The sequence below is a fragment of the Marmota marmota genome, unplaced genomic scaffold, assembly GCF_001458135.2.
Source record: "Marmota marmota marmota unplaced genomic scaffold, marMar, whole genome shotgun sequence".
NCBI classification, from domain to species: Eukaryota; Metazoa; Chordata; class Mammalia; order Rodentia; family Sciuridae; genus Marmota; species Marmota marmota.
In genome coordinates, this window is record NW_026000026.1 from 42,581,862 (window position 1) to 42,591,483 (window position 9,622).

The following is a 9,622-nucleotide window of genomic DNA, read 5'->3' on the forward strand; positions in this document are numbered from 1 at the left end:
GAGGCTGAGGCAGGGTGATCCAAAGTTCAAGGACAGCCTCAACAATTTAAATATGATTTTTAGCAACTTAGTGAAATCCTTTCTCAAAATAAAAATAAAAGGGGCTGGGGGTGTAGCTCAGTGGTAAAGCACCCCTGTATCAAGGAAGGAAGGAAGGAAGGGAGGGAGGGAGGGAGGAAGGAAGGGAGGAAGGGAGGGAGGAAGGAAAAAGAAAAGAAAAAAAAAATCTGAGCCTCCAAGGCAAGAGATGTAGCTCAGTAGAAGAACACTAGCCTAGCATGTGCAAGACCCTGGGTTCAATTCCCAGGACTGCAAAAAACAAAACATAAAAATAATGGTAAGGATGTGTGTGGGGGGGACATACTCATACATTGCTGGTGGAACTGCAAATTAGAACAACCATTATGGAAAGCAGTATGGAGATTCCTCAGAAAACTTGGAATGGAACCACCATTTGACCCAGCTATCCCACTCCTTGGTTTATACCCAAAGGACTTAAAATCAGCATTTGCAGTAATGCAGCCACATCAATGTTTATAGCAGCTCAATTCACAATAGCTAAACATGGAACCAGCCTAGGTGTCCTTCAATAAATGGATAAGGAAAATGTAGTATATATATTCAATGGAATATTACTCAGCTTTAAAGAAAAATGAAACTATGACATTTGCCAGTAAATGGAAGGAGTTGGAGAATATTGTGCTAAGTGAAATAAACCAATCTCCCTAAACCAAAGACTGAATATTTTCTCCAATATGCAGATGCTAATTCACAATAAGGTGGGGTGGGGTGGGGCACTAGGGAAGAATAGCATTACCTTAGATTAGGTAGAAGGAAGTGAATGGAGGGGAGGGGAGTGGGGATAGGAAGGATAGAATGAAACAGACATTATTACTTTATGTACATATGTGACTCTACAATGTGACCAATATGATTCTACAACATGTACACTCAGAAAAATGATAAATTATATTCCATCTATGTATGATATCAGAATGCATAAATGCATTCTACTGTCATGTATAACTAATTAAAACATTTAAAATTTTAAAATAAATAAATAATTGTTTTTTATTTTATTTTATTTTTTTGTATTAGGGATTGAACCCCGGGCATTCAACCCCTGAACCTTTTTATTTTTTATTTTGAGACAGGGTCTCGCTAAGTTGCTTAAGGCCTTGCTAAATTACTGAGGCTGGCTTTGAACTTGAGATCCTTTTGCCTCAGGCTCCCAAGTCCCTAGGATTATAGGCATGTGCCTGGCAAGAAAGAATAGTTGTTAAAAAGAAAGAAAGAAGGAAATCTGAGCCTTAAGGTGGCATATGTTGGAGCCTTTAGGTCTGAAGGCCACAATGAAGCAGGACGGCCTTTCCAATCAGGGAGCTGTGAGCCGTGTGGGGCTCTGAACTGAGAGTTGTGAGTGTAAGGCTTTCCTTCCTCCAGAGGAGTGAGTGCCCAGGGTCCATTTTAAAAGGTATCATTTAAAATTTAGTCCTTAAGCACAAGCTGATCACCTTCCACATCTCTAGTCTGCTGCAGGGTGTGGGGATTCCAAGAAGACCCTGACAGAAGGAGTTTTGGACAGGGCCCCCCCTCACAGAGAATGTTGTATAGACTCAAGTCCTGGCTGGTGGCCACAGAAGCCTTCTTTCTCCCTCTTTGTGGGTCAGCTGGATAATTGTTGCGGACCCATATCTGTGACCCATTTGTGTCAAGGACCCCAGCCTAACCTAAAGAGATTTGTGGGCATTCAGGCACAAGTACCATGGTCCATAGCTAGCATGCTGTTGTCTATGACTCCATTTCCTCCCATAGAACTCTGAGGAGAGGGATTGGGGCCCCACCTGGGGCAGGTATAACATCTCCCAGATGAGGCCTCAGGGTGCTGCAGGCTGAGCAGCTGCTTCCCAAACTGGTTCCACACCCACCAGTGTCCTCCCAGTACCAAATGCTTGCTCCTCTTTCTTCTAAATTCTTTTGAGTCTTCTTGGTGGCTTTTCACCTAGACATACCAGATATCTAGATAAAGGCAACAACCCTTTTCAGTCCCACAAGTTTCCCTGTGCCTCTCTAATTGGTACTCTCCAAGGTTGTCTTTCTGACTTTTATCTCCATAGATCACTTGTGCTAATTCTTGACCTTCCTAAAAATGGAATCATTTTATAAATATCTCCTGTTTTCCGAAGGTTACACCCACTGTTAATTTGAACTAGCCTTTCCCTGCGGGGCTAGAGCTCTGAGGGCAGGTTTGGGTCTTAATCATCTCTGGGAATCCACAGACCCACCCACCCACCCACTTACAGCTCCACCAGCCCTCAGGGTAAACAGTGGACATTCGTTCAGTCCAGCGATCACAGCACCCACCATGGCTAAGAGCCCCAGTTACCCACTTTCAAATATGGATGCTCTAACTTAGAGCACTGTGTGAACTTGAGTTTGTTTCTTAACCTCCCTCTCTATTTTTTCTTTATTCAGATCAAGGAAAATGATACTACTTGACTTCTAGTGTCATTGTGATGACAAGACACATCAATATTGTTATTAATTTAGTTATTGGTGCATTATGATTATACATAATAGATTCATTGGGACATATTCATACATGAAATGAATATGCACAAAATATAATTTGATCACTTTCATTCCCCTTCCCCCACTGACTGTATTGGTTTCCCTTCCTCCTCCTCCTCCTCCTCCTCCTTCTCCTCCTCCTCCTCCTCCTCCTCCTCCTCCTCCTCCTCCTTCTTCTTCTTCTTTTGTAGTGCTGGTGATTGAACTCAGGGCCTCATGCATGCTAGGCAAGGGAGCTATCATTAAGCTACATCCCCAGTCCTCTCCCTTCTATTTTCATAATGTCCCTTTTAAAATATTTTTCTCTATCTTCTACATATAAGAGAGAACATTCGACCCTTGACTTTCTGAGTCTGGCTTATTTTATTCAAACACAATGCTCTCCACTTCAGTCCATTTTCCTGCACATAATATTTCATTCTTCTTTATGGCTAGATAAAATTCCATTGTATTCATGAACCACATTTTCTTTATCCATTCATCTGGTGACAGATACCTAGACTGATTTTATGACCTGGATTTTGTGAATTGTACTGCTATAAATGTGGGTAATTTTAAAGCTCTTCCAAACTGGAATATAGTAGATCTATATAAATATTTGTTAAATGAAGAAATTTCTGAAAATGAATTTTTTTCTACCTCAGCAGCCCTATTTTTAACCTTCATCTCCTAAGCCAGGGATCCACAAATTATTTTTATTTACTTATTTATTTGTTTTTGCAGTGCTAGGGATCAAAACCAGGGCCTCATGCATACTAGGCAAGCACTCTACCACTGAGCTACACCCCCAGCCCCTTTTATTTTTATTTTGAGAAAGGATTTCACTAAGTTGCTAAAAATCATATTTAAATTGTTGAGGCTGTCCTTGAACTTTGGATCACCCTGCCTCAGCCTCCCAAGTTGCTGGGATTGCAGGCATGTGCCACTGTACCCACCTCAGATTTCTTTATTCCCTGCCCTCGACTTTGGTAAAACCCAAATAGAGATAAGACAGAAGCTATCCTTAGCCCCTGTACTTGCCAACATCCACCTACCCATGCACCCAACCACCCATTTACTTACCCATAAACCTACCTATGTATCCATCCATCCATCCATCCACTCACCCATTCAAATACCTACTCAGGTACCCATCCATCCACCCTATTACCCACTTGTCTACTCAACCACTCATCAGTCTACCAAAATCTATCCACAAACCCACCAGAACACCAGCTCCAGGTTCTGTTAAAACCTCTTCTTCAAGGAAGAAGATCTTTGGAAATGATTTTCTTCTGGAGGTCAACTCTATGCTGAGAATTTTTGAAGAAGGTAAGATTGCTGAGGCTTGTAATAGTCAAGAAGATGGGAAAGGGGGCTGAATGCTTAGCACTGGTCTGATCGTCCAGGTTTAAACCTGCCATTTGCTGGCTTTGTGAATTTAGGCAATTTACATAACTTCTCAATTCCTCACTCCTGTGACTTGCAAAAACAGGTGAGAAAAATTACAAACATGGCCACATTTCCTCTTCCTTGTATCCATCCCCTTTGCCATGTGACTTTTCAACTCCCCCACCAAAAAGGTGAGGTCTATTTTCCAATGCAGTGAATCTGGGCTGGCTCTGTGACTTGCTTTGGCCAGGAGAATGTGGTAAAGTGAAGTGCCAATTTTTGTTTCTTTAAATATGCAACACTTCATGAATTTGCATTTTATCCTCTCACAGGGGCCTGTGCTAATCTCTGTATTGTTCTAATTTTACCATTTAGGTGCTGCTGAAGTGAGCATGTGATATACCAAATTTGTGGCAGCCTTCCACAATCTTTGTGTTCGTTGTCTTTCTATTCTTCTCCATGTGTCTCCCACTCTCAACCCCTGTGTTATCTCCTTACATATAAATAAGTCCAGGCTAAACTGTTGGAGGATGAAAGACCACAAGGATTAAAACTTCCCATCACTCCAGCCAAATGCCGCAACTCCCAGAAGCTGAGGTGCCCAACTGACCTGTAGCTGACCACAGATGTATGAGGGAAGCCAGTCAAAACTAGACTACCCAGCTGAACGCTGCCTAAATTACTCACAGAAACACAAGCAAATAATAAGTGTTTTTTTAAGCCACTAAGATTTTTGGTGATTTTATGCAGAATTATTGTGGTAATAGATAAATTATGATCTCAGCTAAATTATTTGCGCTAGAAATGGACTCCATCTGAGTTCCAACCAGCTGCTTGTGGACCATATGTGACCTCATCTACAGAAACCTAGGGCCTGCATAACATTTCCAGCAAAACAATTTTAAGGGTACATAATTAGCGGGCACCCATGAACATGCTAAGAGATGTGTGAAGTTTGGTAGACATATGGTAATGTTGGACTCACCTGCCAAATAGGGGGGACCAGCCACAACACCGCGACAGTCTCTTCATATTCAAAAAGAAACCTGGTATGTCCAGCTTTCTTGATGATGTTCTGCCCTTCTCCAGAAAATGATGGGCAACTGAACACAAGGTGTGAGCAGACAACATTTGGAGACCACCCTATACCCACAGCTTGGAGTTTAATGGATCTGGAAGGACTTGTTGGCCTTGATCTCGATAAAATCGTAGTTTCAGAAGAGAGTCACAGATTTTACACCAACACAATGGTATATGTATGAGAGTATTTTTTTGTTGTCTTGTTTGTGGTGGCAAAAAACAAAACTGGAAGCTGCCAGAATGTTCACCAATAAGGAGGTGGTTGAAGAAATGTGCTACTTGTACATCTAATTTACTTTCAAAGTAAATTAAAATTATCATTTAAAAATATTTTTATTTTTATTTATTTATTTATTTTTTAAATTTTTTTTTTTTAAAGATAGAGTGAGAGAGGGAGGGAGAGAGAGAGAGAGAATTNAACACAGAAAGTCAGAGGGAGGATTAGTTTGGACCCAGAGCACATTCATTAGACTTGAAGGCATAGAGTATTTGTTTGTTTGTTTTGTGGTACTAGGGGCACTTACCCACTGAGCCACATCTCCAATCCTTTTTTATATTTTATTGGCTTTGAACTTATGATCCTTCTGCCTCAGTCTTCTGAGCTGCTGGGATTGCAAGTATATGCCACTGTGCCCAGCTGCAAATCTATTTTCACAAGAAGTTTTTATTGGAACACAACCACATTGATTGGTATATATTTTGTCTGATTCCTCTCACACTACAGTGGCAGAGTTGAGTAGTTACAATGGAGCTATTTATAGCCCATAAAGCCTAAAATAGTTGCTGCGTGACCCTTTCTAGAATAAATATGCCAATCCTTGCCCTGAGTTCTCCAAACCCTCCATAAAAAAAAAACTACCCTATAGCTTTAGTACAAACTGCTCTGACCTGGTAAAAATATAGCTTCTGTGGAAGTTTTATGTTCAAATGCCTATCTTTTGTGTGAAAATCCTCTTGAGTCCCACATTTCCCTTGATCTTCAACATGGCTCTGTGGGCCCAGCCTTTGGTGGCTCTTTGTTGGGGGAAACAGGGTGGGTTTGAACTTGCAATCTCTAAGAGTAGAGACAGGTGAGAAGAGAGCAGACAGGCCCTCTGGGAATTCAAGGCCACACAGAGAGAGGCTGGCTGCTCCCTCCCTACCAGGCAGGGCACTCTCATAAAATGCCCTGTTTGAAGTTCACTGTTAAGTGTTGGCCTCAGGGGCCTAGCTCTGGCAAGCCTGCCACCTATCTAGCACTTTCCACTAAACTGGCTATGGGAGAGATTACTCAGGAGGGCCCCAGACACATGATAATGAGACCCAATTATTATGTAAATCTAGGGCTGGTTTTAGCAGGCCATAGGTTTCCTGGGGCATTGCTTAGGGCCTTACTGTTGTTCTTGAGAATGGACCATAAGAAATAGAAGTTAAGAAAAAAAATAAATAAATAAATAAATTCAATCTTAGTGTAGTTCTTTGGAACCACCTACCAGATATATTGAGCCAAAAGTACAATAATAGTAGCTGGTGCTGTGGCACATGACTTCAATCCTAGCTTCTCAGGAGGTAAATGTAGGAGGATCTCAAGTTCCAGTCTGGCTTCAGCAACTTAGCGGGGAGACCCTGTCTCAAAATAAGGAGATGTAGCTCATTGGTAGAATGCCCCTGGGTTCTACCCCAGAACCACAGGGGGAAAAAAAAAATCAGAATAGTGCATGAGTTTAGTATTTTTTATGTTGAAAGGGGGGAAATTGCATATATATTTATTATTATGTATATGTAGAATAATGCCTCCCGCCAAGATATTTACATACTAATCCCCAGAACCTGTGAATATGCATTGTACATGAATGGCAAGAGGTAGTTTGGGTCTCTAGTCAGCTGACCTTGAGATGGGGGGATTATCATGTGTCATCAGAAGGCCCATTATAATCTTTGGCCTTCTCATGAATGACAGAAGGAGCCTCAGAGTCCAGTGATCTGAATGATAGAGCATGAGAAAGATTCCACCCACCTTCCCAGGCTATGAAGATGGAGATCAGGAGACCTGACAGGGAATGCAGGCAGCGCTAGAAGCTAGGAAGCCATGTCTGGTCACACCTGGACTTGTGGGCTTCAGAACCATAGGATAACGAACTTGTTAGGTCATTAAATTTGTGGTAATTTATCACAGCAGCAACAGGAAGCTTGTATAATTATATTAGAAATTTGTGCCTGGGCTGTAGCTCAGTGGTAGAGTGTTTGCCTAGCATGTGTGAAGCACTGGGTTCAATTCCCAGCAGCACATATAAATAAAATAAAGGTCCATCAAAAACTAAATATATACACATATTTTAAAAATTATATAAAAATATGAAACAAATGTTTCTCCTCAAGCAACTAATCAATCCCTAGGGAATCAGCATTTATTATTATTATTAATATTATTATTGTTATTATTAGTCGTAGTGGTAGTAGTAATAGTAGTAGTACTATTACTATTATTATTGGATCAAAATAATTGACCAGTCAAGTACTAGAAAAAATTCTCTTAGTCCAACAGCATTAGGAGGCTCTTCCTCACCAAGGGCCATATTGGGTTTTCTTTTTCCATTTTTTTTTTTCTTTTTCCTTTTCTTTCTTTTCTTGTGATTGAACCCAGGGCCTTCTACTAATAAGTGACATCCCAAGCCCTCTTCAACCTTTTTAAATTTTATTTTGAGACAGGGTCTCCCTAAATTTCACAGACCGACCTTGAACTTGGGATCCTCCTACCTCGGCTTCCTAATGAGCTGGGATTACAAGTGTGCACCACCCTGCCCAGCTGGATTTTCTTTTAAAAGCTCAAAATTTATTCAGAATGTCTATAAATCCTTACTACTCAAAGCGTGGTCGCGGACCAATAGCACTGGCCTCCCCTGACAGCACATTAGACATGCTGAATGTCGGCCTCCCTCTGCATTTTAAAAGATGCCAAGTGACTCATATGCCCATTAAAGCACAGGAAACACTGATCCAGCTCATCTTTCCTGGGCCAGGTGCCTTAAAAGAACACATCATACTCTTTAATCAGCATGAGAAGTAAGGCAAGTTTATTTCCCCATGTTTTTCTTTTCCTACCTCCAAACTATCCTCCATTCCCACAGAAGAGTCTCTTCCCCTCTGCTTGGACAAAGTCCCAAGTGATCACCTTCATAACTTGCCTTCCCCATGAGATCTGTAGATCACTTCTGTTTGGCACTTGGCCACCCTGAGGACTCATTGTCTATTCTGCATATATTCCCTGGGAGCCTGCCTGGCATCACGCACCCGTTACCACCAGGTCCCCTGTGACTTGTGCCCATTCTCCTTCCAAGAGAGCAGGGCTGCAGGACTGCACTACCTCCTCCCCCTCTATCCTTCACAGATGTTTCCTCCCTGATGAGGGCTGGGCTACCCACCACACCAGAGTGGAGCTTCTTGGTCTTCAACAAAGGGTTTCTGTCATTCGTCATTGGTTGCAATCAAGATAGCTGCCCCACTTGTCCAGGGGGCTGCTGAGTAGATGACATCAGTGTAAACTGTCCCTTCTCCCTCTTCTCCCCACCGCCCTCAAGCAGAGCCTCTTCACACTTTATGGTCCCAACTGATTTCCTCAGTGACTCAGTTTTTCTGTAAGGACACATTACTATTTTACCTCAAGTTCTCCCTGAACACCCGAGAGTATGTTGTGCTCCTTAATTGACTTCACTCAACTGTGACCTGGCATGAATTGGGAACGCAGTTTCTCAACAGAACTCCTGTGCCTCAGAACTAGAGATGCAGCCTCTGAAGTTGTGCATCTGAGAGGCTTTGCCATTGAATTTTCCAGAACAGGCTTTGTGTAGTGGTCACATGTAGTTTTTGTGTAGTTTTCCATGATTCTCTCTCCCTCTACCCCACCTCAGTACTGGGGTGTTGAACCCAGGAGCACTCTACTACTGAGTCACATCCTCAGGCCTTTCTATTTACTTTTTATTTTGAGACAGGGTCTCACTAAGTTGCTTAAGGCCTCAATAAATTGTCCAGAATGGTCTTGAACTTAGGATCCTCCTGCCTTAGACTCCTGATTTGCTGGTATTACAGGTGTGTGCCAATGTGCCTAGATGATTCTCATTTTTTTAAATTTATTTTTTATTTATTCTACTTAGGTGTACATGACAGCAAAATGCTTTTCAATTCATGGTACACAAATGGAGCACAACATTTCAATTCTCTGGTTGTACACTGAGTAGAAACACACCATTTGTGCAATCATACATGTAGGGAAATGATGTCCATCTCGCGTCCCACCATCTTTTCTAGCCTCATAACCTCTCCCCACCCTCCCCTTTGCCCAATCCTCCCATGAGTCAAAAGAACCATATTCAGAATAGTAGCTGGTGCTGAGGCACATGACGTCAATCCTAGCTACTCAGGAGGCAAAGTAGGAGGATCTCAAGTTCCAATCCGGAGTTTCAATATCCACTATTCAGAAAAAAACATTTGGCCTTTAGTTTTTGGGTTTGGCTTACTTCGCTTAGCATTATATTCTCCAACTCCATCCATTTACCTGCAAATGCCATAATTATTATACTATATACTCAGAATATTTAATGCTGAGTAATATTCCATTGTGTAT

General features: G+C 41.8%; 1 non-coding gene across 1 annotated transcript; it reads right to left on the reverse strand.

Moving 5' to 3' along the window:
• Positions 1-4,229: 4,229 nt before the first annotated feature.
• Positions 4,230-4,336, reverse strand: LOC125619294. The gene has a single exon (XR_007350780.1). It is a non-coding gene; the product is annotated as a U6 spliceosomal RNA (small nuclear RNA).
• Between the last annotated feature and the right edge of the window lie 5,286 nt (positions 4,337-9,622).